Source organism: Genypterus blacodes, unplaced genomic scaffold (assembly GCF_046128005.1).
Source record: "Genypterus blacodes isolate CSIRO-AG114 ecotype Tasmania unplaced genomic scaffold, CSIRO-AGI_Gbla_v1 ptg000012l_1, whole genome shotgun sequence".
Lineage (NCBI taxonomy): Eukaryota > Metazoa > Chordata > Actinopteri > Ophidiiformes > Ophidiidae > Genypterus > Genypterus blacodes.
In genome coordinates, this window is record NW_027466826.1 from 1,576,729 (window position 1) to 1,604,167 (window position 27,439).

General features: G+C 41.0%; 2 long non-coding RNA genes across 2 annotated transcripts; one reads left to right on the plus strand and one right to left on the minus strand.

Annotated features, from left to right (window-relative positions):
- The first annotated feature begins 518 nt into the window (after positions 1 to 518).
- Positions 519 to 18,945, plus strand: LOC143010214 (uncharacterized). Its single transcript, XR_012964771.1, has 3 exons — positions 519 to 646; positions 7,452 to 7,616; positions 18,850 to 18,945. It is a non-coding gene; the product is annotated as an uncharacterized LOC143010214 (long non-coding RNA).
- LOC143012018 (uncharacterized) lies at positions 3,538 to 6,181 on the minus strand. The gene is made up of 2 exons (XR_012964965.1): positions 5,933 to 6,181; positions 3,538 to 4,979 (listed from the first exon to the last, which is right to left on the minus strand). It is a non-coding gene; the product is annotated as an uncharacterized LOC143012018 (long non-coding RNA).
- Positions 18,946 to 27,439: the final 8,494 nt, after the last annotated feature.

The following is a 27,439-nucleotide window of genomic DNA, read 5'->3' on the forward strand; positions in this document are numbered from 1 at the left end:
TAGAGAGATCCTGTATTTATTTCCTGTATTTATTTTGTAACATAATCCTATTTTCCGTCTTCCATTGATGCTTCCTTCCGAAATTAACACCTCCGCAGCTGAGCAACAGTATCACCTGAAGCCCCTTTCATGTTCAAGGGAGACCAACAACTGGTTCATCCAGATAAAGAGGGAGAGTGACTGACAAATTCAATGTTGCAATCACGATCGGCACTCTCAGAACTTTGGTTTAGTTACTTCTTGGAATTGGTAATTTATAAACGCAGACAATTGGTCAAACATCAATTATAATATTGAGCCCTCTCTTACTTTCTTTTGTTATCGTTCAGTCTGATTGTACAAAACACTATCTAGAATAAATATGTAATGATGTAGATACTGTGATAGGATTTGATGATTTGATTTCAGCCCTTGACGGGAAATGTCTCTTTATGCTTCCCCTCATTCAACAATGAGGTCAGAGGACCTGTTTAGCTGCATCTGGAGCTGACAGGGTTTCTGCGTCTTGATTGAGGGCTCTTCAGTGAGGCAGATGGTTGTTTGCACTGGAGCTCAACCTCCTGCTCACCACACTTTGTCAAATGTCAGTAAAAGTAATTAGATAATGTACCGATAATGATTACAGAAAACCATGTGCATGACGCCTGTGAGTACAGCTCATATAGTTTCCTTCAATTGCAGTTAATGTAGCATTGTTTTAAGTAGACAAGATGGTGAACAGGTGGATGTTTTACAATTCTAGTCATGGGAATTACTTTTTACTTGAGTTGATAATTAACTCAAGCGTCATAAATCACAACCACTGTTACTGGCGTAGGTTAAAGCAAAGCAGCCTTGTGGAACGTGAACCTCTGCACGCTCACTGTTGACAATCTTGTGCCCGCTTGCATTGTTGATTTATTTTGCTTCTGGGCTAATACAAAGAGAGTATTTGTTTGTCAAAGGTCAGTTCCTACTCAGTGGAATTGTAGTATATGTACATTGTGAGAAAACATGATATCGCTCATCCTTTGTGTTGTAATAGGTATCAGTGAGGATATTGTTATTGTTGTCTTATTTACCATATTGCTATTCAGTGTGTTTCTGTTTCGTTATGAGTGTCTCTTGGTGGGCATACACAAGCAGAATTCGAGCAGCTTAAGGGAGTTTGGAGGAATGCAAGTACATGTCTAAACATTATTCACTGTGATTTGGGAAATGTTTGGATGAAGTATACCTATTCTAAACTCTCTACTCTGTGCTGGGCTATTTGAACAGTGTATGCATAACATGGACGTATTTGAATGAGGGAAAACTGCAACACGGGGCATTTTTATATCCAATCTGTTTCTTACGTTTGACAAGTCACATATCTGATATACCTGCAAGTCATTCCAACACGTATCATTTGTCACAATAGGGTGCCGGCAATATCCTTCACTAGCATTCGCCATTCCACCAATGCCATTCTCCTTTCCGTCATATGCTTACCTTTCCCATCCTGCCTTAATAGGAAATTGTGCTCTCTCTCTCTCTTTGACCTATATGTCTATTCATTTAAATTGCAAAACCGGTCGATTGAGGCCTGTTTGAATGCATTATGTAATGTTTTGGTTGAAAACACTCCGACACATGTCATCCAGCGTCACTTCGGAGCCGCCTTATCTTCACACTAACTGTGAGGGTTGGAGAGAGAACCTTGTCAGAAAGGGCAGAGAGAACACAAGCTGACACGTGCGTTAGGTGGAAAGCAGAAAGGTTGACAGAAGTGTGGTGAGAGATTGTGGGTATTGTAGTTTGAGTGAAACAAAAGAGAAAGAGAGTTGTTTTGACTCCAGATTTGCCAGCCTGCACTATACTATTACAAGTATCAGGATTGAATAGCGAGAGCCACACCACAGTCTTAGTATCCTCTGCTTTCACCTTCTCTTATCTCAGGTAGGAGGCTTCAATGGAGCTGTCACAGTGGCTGCCTGGCGCTGTCTGTTGCTTTCTGACTGTGGGATCACAGGAAACCTCCATCTACCAGGATTCTTCTTTTTGTTATTTTAATCTAAACCATACTGCTCATGTAGGCAACTCAAATATTTTAACAATTCTAATCAGTGTGCTCTGTTAGTAAGTACATATAAGCGATTTTAAGTATTCGGCATTGAAGTTTTGTTCATTCCATTGAAGATATTTTTGTAGGCGTTTCACTCAAACTTTGCGAGCTAAACTAAAGTCGATCAGTTTTTGAGAAGAATGACAAATAAGGGCCCTACTCCATGGGGACATTTCCATTTCATTTAAGCATATTTCTTGTTTGTCACAGTGATTAAAGACTGGACTTATTTTCATGGCATGCATCCAGCTCGATATTGATAGATGTTTTAATTGCTCTGATGCCTTTATGCGTTCACCTCAGCGCCCCCCTTTCTAGATTTAAGATTATGAGACACAGATACGGTTTTAAGAAATGATGAAATGTTTTCTGAAGCCACCATGAAAGAGATTTGTACCGAGGAATGGCACAGAGACTACAGAAAGAAAAATCTGCCCACAGAGCCCAGTGGGATGTCTGCCATCTGAATTTCATGTAAATAGGCTTTATTTTAAGATACAATATATATCAATCCATGTGGGAACTGCTTTCTTGCTGTTAATGAAATAGCAAGAACTATGGGTTGCCCCTCCACCTAGTGGCAGTGTAGGGAACAAGCACCTTGGTAAGAATGCTATTCAACTCAAGGGCACAAAAACATAGAACTGAGATGGGAGCCCACCCCCCAACATACACACACACACACACACACACACACACACACACACACACACACACACACACACACTGATATTTGCCTCAGATATTGGCATAATTGAATATTTATAGCAGATTATCTGTGTAAAACTTGTAGTTAGATCTGGATCCATCCTGGATTTAAGTGTTCATGGATGAACTCACGTCATGCTGTGCTGTAGGAAGCCAGTTCTAATACAGAGCTATATTTAAACTTCCCCTGGGGTGCCATTAAATCATGTAATTTCTTCATCAGGCCTGGCTGACCTCATTTTAATACCCGCATAAGACAGCATTAAAGAAGAAAACATTAAAATGAGAGATATTGAATTTTGAATCTGCTCTGGTATCTTACTCTTTTTTCCCCCCTACTTTATCGCTTCACTGACACTTTAAGCATATGAGACTTACAATGAGCACAATAGGCATAACGGCAGAATAAGATTAAAAAAAGAATACCTAGTTTTGGAGTCCAGAATGGCAGGAGTGTGATATTGTGTGTGTGTGTGTGTGTGTGTGTGTGTGTGTGTGTGTGTGTGTGTGTGTGTGTGTGTGTGTGTGTGAGTGTTGCCAGCCAGGAGGGAGAGCTAAAAGCATAGCTATGTCTACCTCTGCAAAGAACTCATTCCATTTGACTACCGAGAGAAATGATGAAAGTCATAAAAGGTTGATTCTTGTTTTAGTTTTTTTGTGTGTCTTTTTCAGGAAAGACTAAATGTGTTTTTTATTCAGCAATACAGTGTAAAACCTTTGCCTAGATTATTTTTGGTAAAGGCAGGAGGAGACAGAAACATCTGTTCGTAGTAGAGGCTTTATATTCAAATCAGTATTAGTCTCCAGCAGACGTGAGCTTGCATTTGACGACAGGGACTACTACGTGTTGTGGACTGCACACATATTTGCAATTAGTCCTATTTGACAGTAGAGACCCTGGTCTGTGGGCTCATGCAGCTGCAGTATTCCTAACCTAGAGTGGGTGTTCACATCCTCAAGGGATGCAAGATTCTCCTGTACTTCAGAAGCAAGTGGGAGAGGGGGGGAAAGACAGACTGCGAGACAGATATTTATAGAGAGAGTGGGAGAGAGTGAGATTGTGGCTTGAAAGGTTGGAGCAAAATGGAGGTGCAGAATGGTAGAGACGTTGGATGAATCATGGAGACGGTGGGGCGCAGAATAAAGTCAAGGCGAGAGGATGGAGAAATAGATGGGTGGTTCAGACATCATCAGAGGCTGTGGGGCCCAACTGTGAATCTGTGCCTCTAAGGGGCAGGTTGGCACTTTACTGGATGTGCTGACCCTAATTAGGCCCTGTAGATATTGTGAATGACTCAATGAAGAGCTGCAAGGGGGATCTTCTTGAGTATTTCTTATATTTATACGTCCATTGTTTTGCCAATGTGCCATCTTCTCCTCCTCCTCCAAGCTCACTATTGCTCTCACTCAGCTGTGTGTGAGCAGACTTTACTGAGCCTGTCCTTAAAGCAGATACGGATGCTTCATGTTAGATTTTGAAATATTCATATCCTTCAAAAATAATATAGGTAGCTGAGTTTATCAGCATTCTCATTTCAAGTGAAATAGGCTTGGCTGAAGTGTCATTAATGTTGTATTGCTCATTCATAAATCTCGTCTCAAACTCTTCATATTCTCATTTGGGTAGAATTATGGTACCAAACAGATCAGCTCAAATAGTAAATTGCAGCCTTTAAAGTGAATTTATCCAGATATTCGGTCCTTTTTCTTGCTCTGACAACTGATGCAGCCATTTGTTCCAGACATCCAGGAATCCATCGGTCTTGTGACATTCAATCTCTGCAAGGCTCCAGGCTTCCAGTGAGTCAATAATTACTGTTCCCTACCTACTGGGATTGTCCCAACCCAGTCCACTGAGACCCTACACTAAATCTCCAAGATGTCGTCAGTCAGCCATCCGGATAGGTGGCTGGACAGCCAGGAAAGACACCATCTCCTGTAAGCGAGCTCCCGGTCTAGGTGGTTGATGTATGGGCCGACATGGGTTGATTTTATGTGATGGTTTATCTCCCAGCACTCGGCTGTTGAAGACTTTGTCACACTGAGCAAATGTAGCTAGGATGGGAGTTTGCCGTGTGCGGCATGGGATGGAGAAAGTGTTGTTTTGTGGACACACTGCTGATGAGACACACACCGGTGCTGACAGCCATTTTCTTGGTGTAAGAGGAAGGAGTTTGTAGGGGCTTAGCTGTCAAGAAAAGGAATAAATGAGAATATGTAGGGAAAGCTGTTGGTTGCAACCCAGGTATTCAGGTTGGTACATTATTATGAATGTATGTTTGTGTGTTTTGTTTGTTTCAGACAGAGTACACAGAACATGCTGGTATAATAGGATTAATATCACCAATGCTTCCTTTGTGAGGGAGACATGGCCAAGATAGCAGCACTTTTTCACAATAATTAATAGAAATCTTTGAAAAGTAAGAAACAGGAGAAAAAAGAGCCCACAGCATCAACATGATGTGAACGATCGATGGCTATCTGTGTCTTTCTGTTTCCATTTGCTGCCTATTATTATACATAATAAGCGTCCAGTCTAATTCTGATGTAAAGGCTTGATTGGCCTGAAGCACTGTTGAGCTTAAGTAGCATTAATTTCATATATTCATATATTTCGGATATTTGAGGCTTTGTTCCTGTTCCTTGTATTCCTGTTGAATGGTTTATTTAGATTCATTGATTTATTGGGGGAAATATGTCTTTTGTGGATATCCGAAAATAAACACTTTTAACTTGTGAATATAAAATAAAACAGGTAGACATGACTCATTTTGACAAACACAACTTTTAAAGGTTCAACAAAACCAAGTTATTACATTGAAATTAAGTGACTTTCAAAATGCTGTACAGTCCATTAAGAAGCATATTCTGTCAGTCACAGTCATGCCTGTGTGTGTGTGTTTGAAAGGAAAATGGGACGGGTTGTGCTTTGAGCGGCTGTGGCATGCAATCAAATTTGCATTAGTTGGGAAAATTGAAAGAGAAATAAAATACAGTGAGAGCCATAGCTGAGGGGGCTTTCTTTTAAAGCCTCTCAGCTGAGCACAGTTATTATGAGAATATCAATCCACATTATGACACACTGTTGTACCACTCATTTACACCACCCTGCCATTCCTCCAATGGGAAAATTACAGTTACCGTATTTAAAAGTCACATTCAGTATTCCGCATTCTTCCAGCTCCCCGTGGTGAGGCATGTTAATAAGCCTCACACACCATGCAGAGCGTTGCCTTCCTCTTCCTGCACTGCAGCATTTATCCTGGCCTGTGTGAGGGGACACATGGAGAAAGGTTGACAGCGTTCTCTGTCAGTGTTCTCTGAGGTTTTTATCCATCTGTCTGCTGTGGACACAGCGATCCTGATTCTGCTGGCTAAAGTTTGCTTCATTCTCAGAACTCACTGCCCAGAGAAAAAGAACAGGTCGATACAGGAAACTCCCAGAGCAAAGAAGGAAGTTAATGGTTGACTTTCACCCTGTGGGAGAGGAATCAATAATACAAATGAATGCAGTTAATATAGTACCTCTCAAATGTCTGGTATGTTCTTTAAAAACTTTTGTCTCATAGTATCAGTTGCTGTTATTAACTATATATTAGTATCCTTTCTCAAAGTTTCTTAAAACGTTTTTGCACGCCAGTGTTACTATTTTCAGCTCCCATTCAAAATTACATCATTTTTAAAAATCAAATCAGTTGGTGGTGCTTTTTGAACATTGTATATGAGTTGGTGCTAAAAGCTGCAGTATTAAAAAATAACACTCTTCTTGTGTGTAAGTCCACACAAGCTGGCACAATCCAACCCAGTGCAGTGCATCTTCTGCTCATGGTCCCGTCACCATGGTGGTCACTGCGGACTGCTACACACATTTAGTCAGAGCTGAGTTTTGAGGCCATATACTGATATTTTCTTTAGGCAGATATTGACCAAGATATTAGAAACCAAGCAAACTAATAAAATCCTATTGTTATTGGTTCTATTGGACATTGGCTGTGGGCATTTTTTCAAATGAACCCTTTTGAGTTTGTTGTGGCAAAACTGTTGTTGGTGCTACAGGGAAGTGACAGTGAGGATGATGAAGGCTGGCTGTCACTGGTGCCGTCACGCCTGCAGGCCCAGAGGCGGCGGGGAGGATATAGGGGCGGAGTGAAGGGAGGAGGAGAGGTGAGTGACTGATGGACATGTGTCAGCCCTCCTCCTATAGCAAACGCTGAGGGGGGGACTAGGTTGGATCACTAATTGGGCCGAGACGCTAAAGTCCCTGTCATTCATCATCATCTTCACTAATACGTTTGGAGGCAAAATTGGTTCAGTCAGCTGAGGCACAGAATGATTAGTTAGGGATGAATTTTCAGTTAAGGCTTCATAACTCTTGTACAAATAACACTGGTAACACACTGTGCTTCTTAACACAAAGCTTCCCTAAATATTGTACATCTGTATGTTTACTTTGCAGGGCAATTTCCGAGAGTAGCCCCGTGAGACGAAGAAACGGCTACTGATATAATTCTTTTCAATTTTAAACAAACACTCAAACAGTAAATAATTCCCGTAATAATAGCAATGTCATGGATTGGCATGGTGGTCATAATAGACTACAAGAGTTGTCCTACCAGTGTCTGTAATTCTTCTCTGACCTTGATTTGTTTCTGTCTCTCAGAAGCTGCCTGCCATACCCTGAGGGAAATAACGCTGCAGAAACGCAGGCATGGATGCAGCTTCTGGAATTTACTGTGAAATTAAAGGCGGGCACATTATTCCAGCACACACTTAAACAGTGTGAAAAACAGGATCTGACAGTGATAACGAAGCAGGTAATGAAATGGTAAGTGCTTCTTTCGACTCTTGTATTTGTTGAACTCACTTTTTGCGTCCTCGCCCGTTGTGTAATAGTGGAGTGCAGCTGTTAGAACTGATGAACGATGAATAATGTTAAAAGGCGGTTTGATCAAAAAGATGATTCAATTTCCCATAACACACAAAGCTGTCAAATGACTGCAAAACAAATTTTAACAGGTGTAATTAAACTTAATTAACTATGTAATTAGATTAATATGGTAACAAAAATCTATTTTTTGAAATAGTTGTGTAGTACATTGAGTTGACAGTTTCTCTTCTCAGTAATACCTGCCCTTGAATCTAATGATCCGAACAAAGGGAGCCAGTTATACGGTGTAATTTAAGTGGATTTTAAAAGCCATTAAGATCTCATTTCCATAACCTGTTAACTGGGAAAACAACAGCAATTATGACACTGGTATTAGCATGATGTGACACCCCTGAGCTACAGTTCTACAGCAGGTGGGTAATTGGCTCTGAGCTTCACAGTTGCTACCCTGTGGGACTGTCCTTGTCTGGTGATGGGGACATTGGACCCTCCAAAGGGCACACTTATCAGCTTACTGCCCTGTGAGTCAGACACAGCTCTTGATTATTAACCAAGTGAGAGGAGTTGGCTCCGAGATCCTCTAACGAGATCCGCTGAACCCATGATCATGCACGTAGTGTAAATGTGCTTATCCTGTCCAGTCCTCTTACTTTTGCTCTCTTTGCTGTCTATTTGCGTGCAGATAGTGTGTTAGAGAAAGAGAGAGAGAAAGAGAGAGAGAGAGAGAGAGAGAGAGAGGGAGGGAGGGAGAGAGAGAGATGGGTTTTATTGCTGAGAATGAAACTGGACTCCAGAGGACTCGCTGGTGTTAATTGAGGTGTAATGTGATTTGTTTTGCTGGCCCTTCCAGCAGCCCCTTCCCAGTCCATTGAGTCAGATCCCCTGTGTCTGCCCTCTAATGGCATTGGTTACGTCTGTGTGCTTTAAACAACTCTCCGCTGCCTAAGTTAAAATTATAAGGTTAATGCTGCAATGACACAATTCAGTGAATAAGTATTTAAACATCCTGTCTTTGCAGGAAGACTACAGTGGTTTACGTAGACTAACCATAAACAACGCAAAGGGCTGTTCTCATGCAGGTTTAAAGCCCTGTAATGTAAACACAGGTGCAATGTCATTTTCATTAGATGCATCAGTTCCATTTTTGTTTGTTTGTTTTGCTCATGTCCGTGTTATTAATTTTTTTTGTGGCTCCAAAAGGAACCGCTTGAACTTAGGTGGGTGGAATGGCACAGCTGAGGTTGTATTTATGCAGATCAGATGGAACAGTGCAATTGTCACTCCTCTTGGCATGAAATTGTGTTTACACCTGCTCTGATCACAATAGGCAAGCACAAAGGTGATTTACTGGAGGCACACACACGTGCACACACACACACACACACACACACACACACACACACACACGCACACACACACACACACATAAACACACACACAGATAGATCCAGAATTTCCCTAAATATTAATCACTTTCATGTACTGTATGTTTAATTGAGCATTCAAGCACATGCATCTAACCTAGTAGAGGCCACAACACACTAAATCTTGTTCTTTGATGTAATTTAAATATATACAACAAGGTAAATATATATCAGTGTGTGAACAAAGCTTAAGTAAATACACAAGATAGGATTTTTTGGGGAGATTCTTCTCTGTGCCTCCACCAAATAAAGCCATGAAAATCACTTCTTCCTCTTGCATTAGTGCATAAGTGGCCCGAGCAGGTGGAATCACAAGTGCAGAATCTGCATAAACCCAAACTCAGCTGGCCCTCTACAACCACCTCAAAGCGAGTGGGTTCATTTGGAGCAGGTGCAAGCACAAGAACGGACTTTGTCTTAATGAAAATGCATTTATGCCACTGCAAGCTTAGAGGTTGTATAAAAAAATAGAGGCATGAGTTGCCTTGGAGTCAACATCTAGTGGCCATTAGTGGATCTGCACGCTGCTAGTCGATAAGTGGTTCACACTTTGCTTTGGCAGCAGGATGGAATGACAACGGGACAATGGAAGTAATCCATGGACTTAGGACTTTGCTGGTAGCTGTTTATGTGCACTGCCTCTTTAAAAATACAACCAGCAGTTACATCTATATTCAGACATACAGCTCGAAAAAAATGGATTGTTATATTTGCCCGTGTCAAATCATTTGCCACAAACCCACAATTCAATAGCGAGACCTGGCAACAATGGGATTTTCTTTTCTATTATAAAAGCAATAAGAAACCAGGTGCATGTCTGTGGGGAACATATTCATTTATTACAGGCATGCAGTCCTGTGGTGTGTTAAGGCGCAGAGTTAGTTATATCTAACTAAACCCATCATTTCTGTATGACCTTTCTGCATTGGTGCCACTGCACTGCAGTTCATGAATGTTTAATGGCAAAGCTTGCTGTTTTGGGCCTGCCAAGCAGAGTTTGCTTCTTGACCTAATCATACAAACTCAAAGGCTACAAGTACACGCCTCCAATAGCCATACAAATAGCCCTGCTCAGTCTTTACAGTTCATCATAAGCAGAGACAGCAGAGTTTGCAGCGCCGCTTATTCTCCACTGCAGCAACCAGCGAATAATTAAGCCTACATTGGATCTCATCCCAGCAGAGGCCCTGGATGAGGCAGATACAGTAGATTTGTCCTGTATAGTTCACAGAGACAGAGCCATAACAAGCACAGGCAGTGAAACAATGAAGATGACGAACTAAATGAGACAGGTTGAGATAACAGAAATTACAAGGTGCACTGCTGGTGAGGTGTCACAGCGTCAATGCATCTTCTTTACAGTGAGGGCCACAGCTTTTGTCCCCAGACACCTTTGCTCTCTGTCTGCGTGCTTCCTGTCTACCACCATATATTCCCTCTCGTGAAGAGGAATTGGAATTGGAAATAGCTACTAAAAAGAAACTGACAAGAGGCAATGTTTTGGAGTAAAAAACGCTATTAAAAGAAAATAGGAAAGAAAAATTGCTTTTGAGTGTGAAGTGACACATTCTACATTAAAAAACAAAAACAATGTGTGGAGGAGAGGTGCTGGTTTGGCAGAGGTCCAGTATTACAGTATCGCAGAGGTTAGTTATCTAATTCTGCCTTTAATCATATCTCCACAAAGAACATCAAATCAGATCAAATCAAAGTGTCTTCTCTGTTTACCAGATAAACACAATCAACTTCTCATATTTCTACATCACCATATATATTTGAAAGTTGAAGGTGACAGCACAAAGTGTTTGTTGAAACTGTGCTGTATATGGAAGAAGTGGGACCGTGACTTAAATATGACTACCTGGGTGGCACAGAGAGATAAACCCTTCTGCTCGGAGCAGAGGTCTGAGGGAGAAAACAAGCAGATGAGTCAGCCAACTCAGTGGGTTGCATATGAGAAAAAAAACATAAAAACCCTTCAGAAGTGCTACTTATGGGTACTCAGTTTGTCAGCTAAATGCATATCATGTGTAATTATCCAGTAAGAAAAGTAATGAAACACATCTGAATATCAGAATATGAAACACAACTTCCCTTATGTTACTCATTTATATTTTGACAATACACACAGTATGCACATTATGATAAGCAGCAGATAATGTGCTCTAATTATTTCCTTGACCCCGCCCCACTCCAATGTCACCTTACTACTTAAAATTTAAACATGTAGGTGTCAACCTCCGGCCTCTCTTTACATTTCCATTGGTTCATAGTTAAGAGAAGCACTGGAGGGGGAAATAGATGATAGAGCCGTTTCTGTGGAGGCTGGGTCTGCCACGCAGAAAGAGGGTCTCATTGATAATGCATCAGGAGAAGAAATCCATCAGGACCATCTCCATTTAATGCATGAGACAGACATACTGTTTATGCATGAACAAGCACAGGGCCTCTGACTCTGGAGCCGCGCCCTGACTAAACGGGGTGGTCCTCCCCGTCCTCTCAGCGTTGTTGCCGAGCACAGGTAGCTCTGGTCTCGGTGAGCGCGGTGGCTTTCCCAGACATCATTCCTGCCCAGTACCAGACAAAAAGGATGAAACATTTACGAGGTGCCATTTCAACATTGGCTCATTGGCTTTGGTGTGTACTCTTGCCCCCCCCCCCACCCTTCCCCCTAAAGTCCACTCCCCCACTCGCCATCGTATCTGTGGCCCCTTACTTGAGAGAGCTTTCAGGTGAAAACACAAGCCCATTGCTGAGTGATTACTAAATTTGCCCCTGCAGAGGAAAGCCTGGCATTTCTCTCTCTTTGTTGTGCGTCTGACCTTTGAAAATATCACAGATTAAATCTTTAATTATTTATGAAGGCTTGTGGTGGTGATGGGAGGAGAGAGGGGGGATGCAGCTACATGTCATGGGGTATTCTTACTGTCAGACATTTGGCCAGTACACACCCATGTTTATACTTCAATATCCATCTGTTTTGTTTGAGAATATCAAGTATGAAGATTTTAAATTCTAACTGATGTTTTGATTTAATTCTAATTCTAACTGATGTCGGTCTCAACCAAGGAACTTCCTCTCCCCTCAATCTTTAGATCTTCCCGAAGCCTCATGTCATTTTCCCTCTAGCTATAAACATTCAACATGACATATTGACTTTTCAGTCGAACCAAAAAACTGTGATGCTGAAAACAAAAGATCGAGAAAGGGAAATTACAGATGATGCTTTAAAAAAAGAAACGTAGCTCAAAAGAGAATGTTTTTCTTTTACCAGTGTTTGATATGCAAATTCATTTTTTGATCAGAACTCCCAGTAAATGTCAGGAAAGTATGCGAGGGAATTGGTGAACATGTCAATTAAAGAGCCCTAACATACATCATTGCAAAAAACCCGCCAAATGGAAGACATCACTCAGGCTGATCTACCATCAATGAGAGTAAATCAGAGGAGCAGGAACCTAATAATGCATCAGTCCGGGATGAAGCCTGAAAATTACAGATAGGAATTGAGAGCAGTATCTACATAATGATGTGCCAGCTGATGAACTTTGTGATCTGTGTTTGGGAAATGCTCCCTATTTCTTTAAATTGGCTTATAATGTTTAATTTACATTGCTATCTATAATATATTGTTCTCTGCTTTGGATGAGAAACAACCCTTCCTTCTTGTCAGGTATTGGAGAATGAATAAGAATAAAATAAACCCACAAACTTCTGCAAACTTCTTAAATGAATATATTACCCCTTCTGTCAGGAGTTTGATGAGTCATGATCACCTCAAGGTTTTTAGATGAGTGTCATGGTATGTTGATTTTTAAGGAACAGGCCAGAATAATGTACCCTAAAGGACAAATCTTTTGTACTCATTACTCTTATTCTAAAACTTGCTTTCTTGCACATTTTTCCTTAGACATTCTTCAAAATGTGAACAAGAAAGTGCAGTCAGTCATTTACCCGAATCAGTTTTTTATTTGCTTCCGTGTGAGAAACGTCCTGGGGTTTATCTCAATGGCATCATACCAACAATGACATCATAGCAACAATTTTCTATGTTGAATAACAAACAAGATCATTTATTTATCTCAACAGGACTTTGCAGGTTCTGTGTACAGTATCAGACCGTAGATATGAAGGGAGAGAGGCAGTATGCTATACGATAGGCTGGAGGTATAGGCCAGAGTCTAATGCAATGTCACTCCCAAATCAATGCAGGAAAATCGGATTAGCATCTATCTACAGGTGGAACACAGATCCAATATGGATTGAGGAGTGTTAAACATTATCAAGGGCTGCACAGTGAGAATGACCTAATCAGGGCTGACAGAGACAGAAAGCTAAGTCGGAAGAGCTGCGTTAGATGTTCTGTTTGTGTTCACCGAGGGATCTACTGCCGCTCAGGAATATTGAGATTAGGAGAGAGGGATATATGGAAATATTTGTATTTGTTTTTGCCTTCCTGTCTGCCTTTCAATCTCGGGATTTCTGTGCATCCATCGGAGACTGTGAGGTTTATCTGTCAATAACCGCTATTTATGTTCTACTGAGTGTACTGTAGCTTGTTGATACGAGCCGCGCGCACAATTCCAATCTTTACTAACAACATATTGATTTCCTATGGATTTTTGCTTGGTCAGAATGTACTGTCACACTGTGCAACGCTGTGGTGGGGCTCCTATCCACCAGCACCGCACGGACTGTAATCTAGGACGGTTACGCTGCTCAACACATTTTGCAGCATCTAATGCAAATGACAAGTGTGAGAAGATGTTGAAGATTAAAAATAATCTTTAAAAAAGACTGCATTTAAGGCGTTAGATGACCCAGTTTCCAGGCATCCATCCAGTGGCTTAGTTGCTCTGGAGGCTTTTGTTGTGGTAGTTGTGGATAGAATATACAGTATGTTGTCTGGTGTGTAGCCTTGTGTGTAGCCTGTATGCAAATGTGTTTGTGCCTATACATTATGCCGCTTCGTTTCCTTGTGTTTGTTTGTACACATGCTTAGATCTCATCAAAAACAGCTACCTAGATATAATTAACCCCTTGATACCAGGCAGCAAATGAAATTTTTCAAAGTAGCACAGCACCCATCATCTCCCTAACACAGGGAGATGTGAGAGATCCACATGGACTCCCTTTAGCATGACAGCCAAGTGCTCATAGAAAAGAAGTAGACAGGTGATGAATGAATGAATAAGGGTTGTCTCAAGGCAATCTCCTGGCTGTACCTCACAGGAAACACAGAAATATTAGAAAATAAGAGCTGTTATTGTGAATCGAATGCGCTGAACCGTGATTGTTTTCAGGCTTTATCATCCAGAAATGCTTGAAAGTAAATGTTCATTTGTTCTTGCTCAGATGATATCCACTTGTAGTGTATCAGAAGGTGTAATTTCCCATCAGTAGTGGCCTTTATCTGCTTTGAGCTGAATGAGCATATACATCTCCACCAAACTGTGAAGACACTGATGAAGCTTTCCTTTAATCTTATAATCTGATTTAATTTGACTTTACATTTGGTCACACATACCAATAAGGGGAATACGTGTTCCAACCATTTTCTTCAAAATGTCTTTATGATTTATGTCCGGCAAAATGACTACGATGATAAATTGAAATTAACCCTTGTGCATCCAATGCGGTCACATGAAAGAGTGTGATGTGAGCTATTTTGTCAAGGTCATTTTTTGTGTTCACTCGCAATTTTATTAAAATCTCTTCAGATTGTTTTTCACTGAAGAACTCTCAGACGACGAAGATGCATAAATCAGGAGTTAGTTCGACTATTGCACACATGCTCACAGTCTGTTGTGAAGTGGCTGCTTAGTCAGAGAGGGGAAATTAATACAAGGACCTAAAATGAGGAGTGATATGATTAGAGGCAAAGATGTAATGCTACTTTGAAAAGGAAATTATGAACTGCACATCATGATTAATCATATTTATGAGGCTTAAGATCACTAGGTTTCTTGCAGCACGACTCTATATACACAATTACATTGTAGTTAATGCAATGAGAGAGGCTGAGCGGCTTCATTTTAAGTGGTTTCTGCACAGAGGGTGCAGAAGTCAGGTCTCCTCAAAGACTGTGTCTCAAGAACTGAAATATAACTGTGAATTTCTCGTCTGTATACATGAGATGTATCATATACATGTATTTTAACTGACTTCACAGTGACCTATATATAAGGTTTATCATGTCAATAAAATGATAATTCTGGGATATCATAGGTAAACATACATTATATATAATATATATATTCTATTATATGTCCTCACTGGTGAATTTCTTGGATTTTTCTCAAGAGTATCAATATAGTTTCATATCCTGCTGGGGTTTGTTTGCATTGAGGTTCCTCAAATAAAGAGGAAGGCATTTGTTTGTCTAACTTGCACAGTGTCAGAGGGATATTCATAGCTCACCTCATGTAGTAAAGTATAGCACTTATTACTCTGGATATTACCACCTGACTGAAAACACTTGCTGGCTAATTGCCAATTTACTGCCCTAAAACTCCAGACCCATATAACACATTTGTCTTGTCTTTGTGTTCAGTATACTTTAATGACCACAAAAACCACAATGCTTATTTCTTATTTATTTTTTTTCTTTTTGATGCACAATGCGGCAGTGCAGTTTCCTCATCCTCCCTCTGGGAGCTGTGAACAATGGGTAGGGAAGGGGGGGGACGGAAGGAAGAGGTCGCAAACACAGAACTTAGTAAACTTCAATAAGCACAACGTCCTCATGTATGAGTCCTGGAGATCAGAGCTTGCATTTTTGTAAAGGAAAATGAGCGTTGGTAGCCCGATACCCCTGGTGTTCTGTACGGTCGTCTTATAAACACAGCAAGTGCTATAGGATCTTCACAAACTCCCTCAACTCCAGATTATCTTTGATCGAAGAAAGAGAGTCATCACAGCTGAAGATGCAAGCAGCCAAACCGCCTCTGGTGGATTGTTGTATTCCATAGGAGAATATCAGGCCCCTGTGACTGATGTTACCGTGTGGAGAACAGGGAGAAAACAAGCACTTCCCAGTGTTTGAAGAGTTAAATTAGTGACTATATGCACAATAAGTTTAAGACTTTTCTCAGTCTACATCGGAATTGTTACTCAGAATCCTACTGGCGAACAGTTCTACCCTGGGGCTCGGGGATTACATGTGCTGCGTACACGCTAAAGCCTCTAAACCCTCGCCTCTGCAGAGCCGCTCTGACTGCACAATCATCCCCCCTCGCTCTCAGTTCTACTCTATCGGCCATGAGGCCTTCATTCTCCCAGGTGCTGGCTGCTTACTTTCAGATCAGCAGAGCTCTGCAATGTCCATGAAGGTCGCAGCATGAGTAAATTTGTCAGGATGCCCTCATGTACAATTATAGTTGACCCTCTCGCTCACTATAAGCTCTGTATGGCATGATGCTGAGATTGTTATCTATTTATATATGGGCAGAAGGCAGGGATTTAAACATAATCCAAATTCTCTTATTACACTTAAGCAAAATATATGTACACAGTTGCATTTCTATGCACATGCAGACACCCACACACACACAGCTAATTATTTCAAGAGGTAAAGTGAGGACCTACATCCAGAGGAATCTGTGCAGAGCAAAGCATATTCCGTTAGCCCCTGGCAGCGCTTCGCCCATACCTATCGTCATTGCATCACATTTCAATATTGCACAGAGATATGCCGCCGACGCACTGCTGACACATCAAAGGGGCTGCGGCAAATTCACACTGCTGCTCCGAGCCTCACAGCAATGTCACAGCCGTTCCTGGGGCTAGCCAGACAGGCACGGGGAGAGGCCAGGCATGACTAAAGCCTTCAGCAGACATATTAAAACATGGGACTCTCCATTTCCCACTTCAATGAGTTAAAGTTATCAAGCCAGCCTGTGGATAGTGCTTGATGGGTTTCTGGGACGTGGCTTGGTTACCTATTAGGGTTAAGGTGAGAGAGATGATCTGGATCAGAAGATAATTTCCTCTTGGTGCAGCACTTTTTTAGATACCAACTTCGCCTAAATCCAAACTAATCCGTAAATGTAAGATGTGAATGACGGGGCCACGTCTGATTGTGGTGAAGATTATTGGATCAAAGTTAGGATTACGTTTACAACTCTGTTTATATTACATTTATATCCTCTCTCCAAGGTTCACCAAAGGTCACTGGTAATATTCCTTCACCATCAGTTAATTAGCCCTCCTGGTGACTAAAAGTGTGGGTTATGATCTGATTCTTGCGGCCTGTAGAATATAGATTCTTCTTATTTCTCTGTAAAATGAGTTCACATTCATATCAGATTGTTCATGTATGGTATGAGTTGAAGCTAATCATTGTGGTAATGACTCTGTGGTAATTGTTCTCAATTTCTGAACAGAGAATTGAAATTACACATTCTCGTTCAAACAATTTAACCCATGATTGAACTGTGACAGCAACCATTCAAACCAGTCGTAACAAAACACACCTAAGGGACAGCTCTTACGACTAAGGGGAGAATTTGCTCCGAATTGGATGGATTCAAATGCATGGCAGATGAGATAAAATCAAAATGTATCAAATCAAAACTACCATCTATCCATCTGCAATAGACACAGCCTACAAACTATGCTCAAGGTTGAAGTTGCTTAAGCCTAAAGTCATGTCTAAAAAACTAGAAAAGAATATCCTTTATAACTGAATTCAACCACAATTACCAGAAACTCAGAGACATAATAAACAAACATTTGCACATTGTAAGGGCAGAGCCATCACAGCATGAGATCACTTAACGTCTCCCATTCTTATCATTCCGACGAGCACCAACAATCAGAGACAACCTTGTACATACTTTTCAACCCACCAAACCTGATCCCACTTTGGTTTCACTCAAAGGGAAACTTCAGATGTGGAGTGCAGTCAGTGTAACAATACCACTATTGTCAAGATTTTCACTTATCCACTTGCAAAACGTTTCCTATAAAACATTTTGTGGATTGCAGCACAACATTAGTAATATACGTGCTTATCATGAATCAACCATGACTCTACTTCCATTCAGCCCATTATTATACTTCAGCATGTAATTCCTCCGGCCAGGGGTGCAACCTACACTACACTACACTCTCACACACCTGCAGGACTGAATGATGCTTTCAGTTTCAAATGCTCCCTCTGAGCAAAATGAATAAAAATATGGAAACAATTAAAATGAGATGACAGAACCTGTAACCTCAGCTAAGACTGTAAAATTGTATGGGATTTGCCATTGAACCTGTTTTTTATTAATTGTCATATTGTCAAGAAAATAAATGCGACCTCAGAAAGGTAATTACCATGAGATTTTGTAAGCCAATCAACCAACTCCTTTATCTAACTGACATGACTTCCATTTTCCTCCATGCTCTGACGATGGCCAGTAAGCTGATATGATAGTGTGTTTTGTTGACATTGTCAGAATAAACTATTTTACACGTATAATACATTAAAGCTTTGGATCTAAAAAAATCATAGACAACTTCATCTAAATTACGGAGTCAGATCAATTAGGTTGTTGAGCTGTAGAGACAAACATTTCTCTTGGAAGCCAGATTGCTGTGACACTGGTTTCTGTCACTGGGCCAGGGACGATCTTAACAGGCCTACCGTTCAGTTCCATACAGACAATCACAGGCACAGATTTGTCATAAAGGGCTGCAAGGACAAGGGGACATGAATTTAATAGAGAAGTATCTTCTGCCTGTGTTTTATCCCTCTCCAGGACAGAACAGATGGACATGACGTGAGATGATACGGGGCAGTTTGCTTGTCTGAGACTTTCATCAGGATGTAACAGATAGGCATTTGGTGGAGAAGCAGATACACAACCAGGTGACACAACATTCAACTCTGTGCATATCTGTCACTTCTGGGTTTGCTCTGTTTTTTTTCTTCCCTTAATGCCGTCTTGTTCTCTCCCTCTCAGCTTGTGTTCCCGTACATTTTGCAAAACAAGTTAAGGCTCTAAATTGAATTCAATCGTTGTGTATTTATTCCAGAGGGCTCGCTAATTAAGAATTTAATTATGGCTGAGAGCAAAACACAAGCTACAACCCTCCCCTTATGTTTTAAACATCTTCGGCCTCCCTCTTCCCCCCCCCCCCCCCCCCCCCCCTCTCTCTCTCTCTCTCTCTCTCTCTCTCTTTCTCTCTCTCTCTCTCTCTCTCTCTCTCTTCCTCTCTATCACTCTGTGTACTTCAATTCGCGGGTTTTCTGAAAGTTTTGAGGTGAATTAAAGGTAAGGCCTGCACTAAGATGATAATCAAAGATCCCTGAGCAGTTAAGAAAGCGGTTCACAGCTTGATGATGGTTGGTGTGATTAAAATGGAAGGCTTACATGCGTGAAATAAAAACAACGTCCTCCCCGAAGCCTGAAAATTTGCAATTAATATTTTACGATTGTGGCAATTGAAAAAGAGCATGACTTTATTAGCGTCCTGTGTTTTTCTTTTGAGTCAGACTATCTCACTGTGATATGCAGTAATTATGACAATGTGCTCCATCTATGAGGGATTTGTACAAGAGCTGCCTCCAGGATATCTTCTCTGCCTGGGGGCTCTCTGCTCTGTAGGCCCGTCCTCTTCACATACCTTCTCCCCTTCTCCTTGTTACCCAGAGCCTCTCATCATTTCTCTGTCGGCCAGCCCTCCAGCAGCTATTTGTCACAAGCAGATGTTTCGGAGAGCCGTGACCTCCGAGACTGGTTGCCGAGGAACAGGAGCTTGGCGCCGGTTCTGATTGCAAACCTGCAGACCAGAGAGGGCACGGCCAAGGTGAGTAATACTTGCTCTTTTTCAGGTCCTGAGGTCAGCTAATCTCCCATGGCAATCTGGAAGGCAATAGAAGGTCTGAGAGGTCCCTGAATAGGGCTGCCCAGTCCCTGACATAGCAGTGATGAGGCCAGACATGCTTCATCCTGGCCCAAATAATGGCACTGCTACACTGAATGCATGCAGTTTAAGGTGATAGAATGAGATGTTTGTTGATGTTGTTGTTGTTGTTGTTGTTGCTGTTGTTGATTTATGATTCTTTTATCTCCTGATGGGTTCGAAGTTCACTCCAACACTGAGACATGTGTGAGATATTCTCTCTTAATCACTTTCACTTACTTGGGCAGTAGACATCTTAATCCTTTGCTTCCCGGAATTGTGTGTAAAATGTGCTGAAGGTTTAACAAGGCTTTGAGAATGCAAGCTAAATACATCAAGTAATTAATTTGGTTCATATCAATACAGCGATGACATGAGTCTGCAGCCACATGTAACGTCATAGTCAATTAACACAGTGCACTATTTTAGCTAAGTAATCTGATCAATTATAGATGAATTCCAACCATGCAGATAAGTCTTACAATGTTCAACAATCCATGCCTTATTTAATGCCTGCAGCTCTCACAGCAGCACACACCACAGTGCAGCTACAGACGTTTCTCATTTTGTTTTTATTCTTATTATTGTATCCAGTTATTGATAGCACCTCCATGCTGTATGAGCTATTTATGAGCTTATACGGCTTTTTCTGCAGGACCCCCCTTTTGTAGATAAGAAAGTCTTATCTACCTCCCCCCCCACACACATCTTTAGCTTCCAAACTTCACTGGAATTTATTTTAAACATTGCAATTCACAACACTGCAAGTTATTATTTAACAAAACAAAATAAATAATAAAGTGACAAATCACCTTTGCAGTGGAATTATTATAGGTCTAACGGTGAAATACTGTGTGTGTAACTTTTACTGTGTAACAGCATTTCTGCTTTCAACAAATTTTCTCTCTTGTCTCGCCCCCCCTGCAATACCTCTGCTCCACCACTGAGCTGGAACCACTGAGCTAAAGTACAAGGCTGCTTTTCATACCCTAAGTTGGTCAAATAAGACATAGAATCATATATAAAAGATGTTCATTTTGTTAATACTATAAGTGATGAATGGCACTCAAACTCATTAAGACTCACTATGAAGTTGCAAGATAAAAATGCACCATTGTGAAAACAGAACTTTTTTTAATTTCCTAAGCCAATCACTAATAGTGCTTTGGCTAAAGCATTATCACTGGCTTTGGTTTTCACAGCTGCAAGGGACTGTGGTGCCAGTAATGTAGCTTCGATACGATTGTTCATAATTATTTAAAGGATGTATTTCCTGAGACAAGGAACATTTGCTGAATACCCTGTATTTCATAATGAGGGTGATAAGGAGTGCTCGTTTCTGTCTCCTGGAACTACTGCGTGCAGCTAGAATTCTAGTGTAAGTAATATATTTTGAAATCAGTAATTAATAGAAAGGTCAGAATGCTCATAATTCAGTTATTTAATCTATTAAACCATGCATTTCAGAGCCAAGGCAGCCTGCCGTGAAACCACTTTGAATTTTAATGTGTCATTTCCCATGCTGTTGTTAGCCCTTACCTCCTTCTTTCATTCCACACTACATCGATCTCACTTTGCTGAGGCTTTATAATGAACATTTTAAAACAGGGGCTAATGACTTGTCTGTTTACTTATTTCAGCTGTTTCTCCATCTGGTGTTTGAGCACCTGGGGTAAACTGTTCCCCATAAACTGCTTTCCAACGTTATGGCTTGCAAAGTCATTACTCCTTTTCCCCATTATTTCTAACCCCCCTATGTGGCTCTGAACTGATGCATTAATATATTTTTGTACGATGAAAAGGCAAAAAAAGGTTTCGAAAAGACAGCACTCCTTTTGATACAAATAAATCTACTTAACATCCAAGGGAAATCTGAGTTGCACAGCATCTACACTTTGAGCTCTAATTTCCATGACAACTTTGTCACTTGAACTTGGGACGTTTGCTTTTCCTAACATGATTATGAACACGGAGCATGAACAGCCTGTGAGACCAGAATTGGTTACGCTGTGTAATACAGAGCTCCTCCATCCTAATGAGCACTACAGATGTGTCAACCCAGAGTGGAGGGGAATGCCAAGGGCGGTGTAAACAGCCGCCAATTACCTGCGTGGATGACGATTCTGTGCTGCTGCTTAGTGAACACGTGTGAAGAAGCAATGCATCTACTGTAAGACATCTCACTGTGATACTGCAAATTTGAAAATCAGCATACTGTTTATTTACTTCTTGCAAGATTTTTCTCTTAATTAGTCTCTCATCTTACTTTACAACGATTTAGGCAAATACAAACAGCACAGCTGTATGATTGTAAAATATTATATTACCTATATTTATTGAATGTAAATGTGTATGTAAGGTAGGGGAAGCAACACACACAGGGAGATGGAGTGAAAGTAGAGTGCTGAGCTGAATTAGACGTTTACCGTCAGAGCTTTGCCATCTGCGTGTTTCTCCATATTAGCCTTTGGCCGTGCTGGCCAATATGCATCATTGCCCTTCTATAATCTAGATGCTGTACAGTTTGGCTTTGATTTATGTAAGAATTATATAACAGATGTATTCAAGATGCTGTCAACTTCCAAATTTAGAAACCATCTGTTTTAATGTATTTACCACTTTTAAGTTTATATGTTGCCATAGGTGTGTGGACCTATTTGGGAACCCTTTGCCATTGCTTAAACACACCACAATGAAACCATATAACATATTTTCCGGGTACGCAAACAGAAGTGGGTTGTGCTATAATGACGGTAATGCCTTCTATAAATCTATTATTCTTTAATCACCCTCTTTCAACGCCCTGCATGTATACCACAACAGTATCTCAGCTACTTCACTTTACAGTTCAACATCACACAGTAAGCTGCTATAAAATAGTAAATCCATGAAAAAATACAGACGGTTCAGAGTTTAAAGCTCATAGGAAAACACTTTCTGAGGCAATTGTGAAGATATTTGTTTCCAACTAAACTTAAAACTGCATTTCGAGGAGCTTTTTGAGGCTTTTACGCGAGGGATCTGTGGGGTTCTATGGGCTTCCATTGGGCAGACTCCAAGTCTACTATGGTGGTGAGCTAATTCCAAATATTGCCAAAAATGATCCAACTCAGAAAAATAGGAAAAAAATATCAGTGACCTGGACAGTGACCTTTAATCACTCTATTTTGGAGTATCGCTTTAAGCTGTAACAATAACTCCACCAATCATGCCCAACCTCTCGTGAAAGGAACCCAACAGCCAGTCAACAACAACAAAGAAGCTAAAACTTTCGAGAACCAGACAAATAAATATTTTTTAATAAGATTTGCTGAATTCAATCCTTGGACCTTTTGATTTAGGAATTAGATATTCCAAAACACACTGACTGTCTTGCTTTGTCCTGCTGCTTTAGTTAACACTGCTTAACAGATGCATGCATACTGATACACCCGTGAAGATGACTTCCTTTTACTGTATCTAAGTATGTACTGAAAATTGAGTTGAAAAGGCAAAGAATAACAAATACAAACCACTTATATATGCTGCTGTTGTTTTCCAGCATATTTGCATATCTGTCATCTAGCCGATGCATTAAAAAGAACCCGAAAGGTAGGAAAGCTTTCCTTCGGTGTGGTCAGACAGTAATGCATGACGACAGGTCTTGACTGAAGGTAGCTCATTATACTGCACTATAAAAGAAAAGAAGCAAATGTTGGTGATGCCTGGCTACAACACTGCCTCCTTGCTTATTCTCAGTTTCTTTTATAAAAGGAGAATATGACCGTTTTCATTAAGGTATATTGCTGAAGCATGCTCCTGCACTGAGTAAATATGAGGGATATCCTTATCAGAGTGGATTGGGTGTTTAGATTCATCTCTATGAATCAAGTGAAGTGTAAAAGTGTTATTCCTTGCGGCAAGCAGAGATGAAGCAAGTTAGTGTGGCGTTGAGAGATATACAGTGGGACAGCTACACTATCATTGACAGAAGGAACATGCCTCTCTGGAGTCCATAATCATATTTCACTGTGGAATGTGGTGATTCTGTTATGGCATAAGTCTGTTTTGTGCTCCCAGCCAAACCCCGGCACCATTGTCTCAAGGGTTTCTAAAGGCGGTCATACTTTATGATGCAGAAAGCCTAAATCTCATTACCTTTAAGTGCTTTAATGCTGACACACAACTCAGTCGGGCTGTCTGTAAGGCAACACACTCTCGCTAACTAGAGTGACCTGACTGGATTCTGCAGTCACAAAAGCCAGCACCCATCCGTCCATCTCCCATGGGGTTAAATTAGTTACACCCCTCTTTTTCTGTGGCCTGTGAATCCCTCTCACTTCTGCTGCACAGGGTTACACCATGTCTCCAGTGGGAGAGCTTACTTAAAGCCCAACCCACATACTGTACCAAGATGTGAGCTATCTTTGAAAGTAACCTTGAGAAACTAGGGCTGGGGTGGGGGGGTTGGTACACTTCATTTGTCTCCTCTATAATAAGACTACATGATTTGGCCTCTCCAGAGAGCCTGTCACAGTGCAGTCAATGCTGAATGCTGATCTCTGAAATTATTGGAAGACCAACAATGCAATTTTGGTTTGGTTTAACGCAATGCAGTTACGTAAGCTGGGTTTTTTATAAGTGAAATGAAAATGTGTGGGAGCGGTGATGGAGGCATACATAGCCAAACGCCGTATTAACAAGATAAATATGGCACATCTTTTTTGTTATACGACATAACTCAACTGTATGCTGCACCTTCCACCCCCACACCAGCCCCACCCCTCTGTCTCTGTAATAGGCCTACAGGGGGGGATTTTTGGATATGAGTAAGTCGGTGCTCGATGCCCCAGCTGCATAAAAAAGTCTGGAATGTAAGTAGATTTTTGGAGGTTGTGTGTACTATGTGAGGTAACACTAAGTTTACTTTCTGTACATGAACAGTTAACAGGCTGATACCTAGGAATACTAATACTAATACCCCCCTCAACACACACACACACACATGCACACACAACCACACACGCTTTGTTCTGTCTCTCAGAACTACCCTGTGGCCAATACTACTGTCAGCTCTGTGACGCCTGCCATGAAATATTCACAGCACCTTGAGTCATGTTCAGATTGAAGGCAGAGCTTTACTTTACCGTTCTCAGATCAGATCTTGCTAACAGGAGTCACTGTACGCTTTGATCCTTCGCTGGGCCTCCTGACCAAAACTTGCCTCTGCCTTTGCACCGATGTTTTCACATAAACAACTCTTTTATGACATTGCTGCATTCGCCAAATCTATACACTTTTTCTTTTCAATGCTGCTTCATTTAGTTTGAATCCTGAGTGGAGGGCTTGGCTCAGAGGTGCAGGGGGAAAGAGAGTTAAATACAGAGGGGGGACCAGCATCAAGAACCTTTGCTCCTACGCTCGATGATAACTTGTTTATGTACAACTCGTCTTGTCTCCGTGTAAGTTTGCGAAAAGGTGCCCAAGGAGTCGTTATTGATTCAGCGGCAAAGTGCGCATTTGAGAGGTGTGACGTTGGTCCAGTGTCCCTGTTGCCTTGAGCTCATAGATTACCAGAAACAAAGAATATCATCCCCGCAGTAAAAGTGATTAATCTCACTTGGGCTTTTAACTCGGGAGTGAGGTAGCAGCATGTTCCCGAGTCAGGCAGCATTTGCCCGGTCATTTATTCATTAGAGAACCCTCAAGAAACATCCATAGACACCTCAATTGCTATTAGAGGAAAATGTCTCCTATGTTTTGATGCTCATTAAATCCAGTACAGAATAGCACTGGGAATGAAACGTGTAATTGGCTTTCAAATCAGGCAGTTTTTTTTCAAGCACTTTTGGACTGGCTGCACAGTTTGGATTGTCTTTAATAGGCAGCCATATGCGTCACTGATTCTTAAACACAGTCACAAACTGTAAGTCCTTGTGGAGTTGGAGTGGTTCATTCTACAAGTGGAAAAAAGGAGGACATTTTATCCGCATTTGCTCTTGCTTCTTATGCAAAAAAATAAGGTAACATCAGTCAACATAATGGCACTACACTAACAACAATGAGCATTTTGTCAATAACTTATTAACCCGCCACCATAAACAGTAGAGTCTCTCTGAGTGCATTTCTGGTTATAATTGATCAGCTCTTTTACTCACTGTGTCCGCTGAGTGCTCTAGCCTTTCAGACCAGTGTTCTAAAAGGTTTGGATCCATTAGGAGCTCTGAAAGGGTTTTTACAGAAACTGTCAAAACAGACAGACTTTGATTTTGTCCCACAACTAATAGTCAATAGGTTGTTGATGAATGTTCTTCTCTCAATCTATACACCTGCAACTGGGCCACAAATTGTCTCACTTATCAAAAGGGTGCTAGTGTGTTGTGCTACTAAATGCTTTGTGAGTTAAAGTCACCCACCAAGGACAGACGAGGCCTTGGGAGGCATCGTAAACAGTATGTTTGTGGTCTAAAATAGTAGACTAATGAGATACATTAAGGCTAGGTGTTTGTGTCCTTTAGTGTGTGATTTATACCTGAGTGTGTCCTCTGCTGAGAGAGTGTTCTGTGCCTTGGTCCACTGGTAAATGTCCCAAACGGATCAATAATACTGCAGAATGTGTCTGAGGATAAGTAACTGTGTGTGTTGACTCCTAAGAATTCTTTTTTTTAAAAGAATCTGTCCGTTGTTACTTTGACAGGTGCACTCTGTTGTGGAGCCCGATGTAACTGACATTACTTTTGTAGAATGCCCCCCTGCTGCATGTGTATTACTTCTGCCTAGATACTTGGGTAAAAGATGTGCTGTCTATAAATGGCCAAGCTTCCAAAGGACATGTTGTCCTTGTTTTTGCTTTACCCATTCAACCTGCTCTGTACTTATGACTAAGAATAAGTGGATAATATTGACTTTGGAAGAAAAACATCAATGAAGATGCTTTGCATACTTGAGACAAGCAAGAAAGACACAGTGGATATGAGAGGGCTGTGTGGCTATTGAGCCTGGCACTCATCTCAACAGAGAGTTGAGATGTTGCTGCATGCTGTTAACAGACCTCTAAATCGATGACAGACAATCGCCCAGAATTCTCTGCAGGGACTTTGGCTCTGTTTCCACAAAGGGGCATAGCATTAACAACGTGCTCCAACTCTGAACAGAAACAAACACCACCAACTCACTGATAAAGAAAAAGCAGAAATAGTCCCTGGTCGTCAATGAAAATCTAGTTTGAGATTACACTAAAACCTCCATAGTAAGAGGGGTTTTGGATGTTTTTAAACCAATCTCAGTCATTTCAGACTTAATACTGCATAATCTTGGCTGTCCTTATATTTGAATGACCTTAACAGTGTTATTTTTGACAGATCCTAGAACCAAAGAGCTGCAGTGTTCTACATTTGACACCTGCTGTCCTCAGGTAAAACAGGAACAAAACATTTAATTTATCAATTAACCAGACAGGCACTT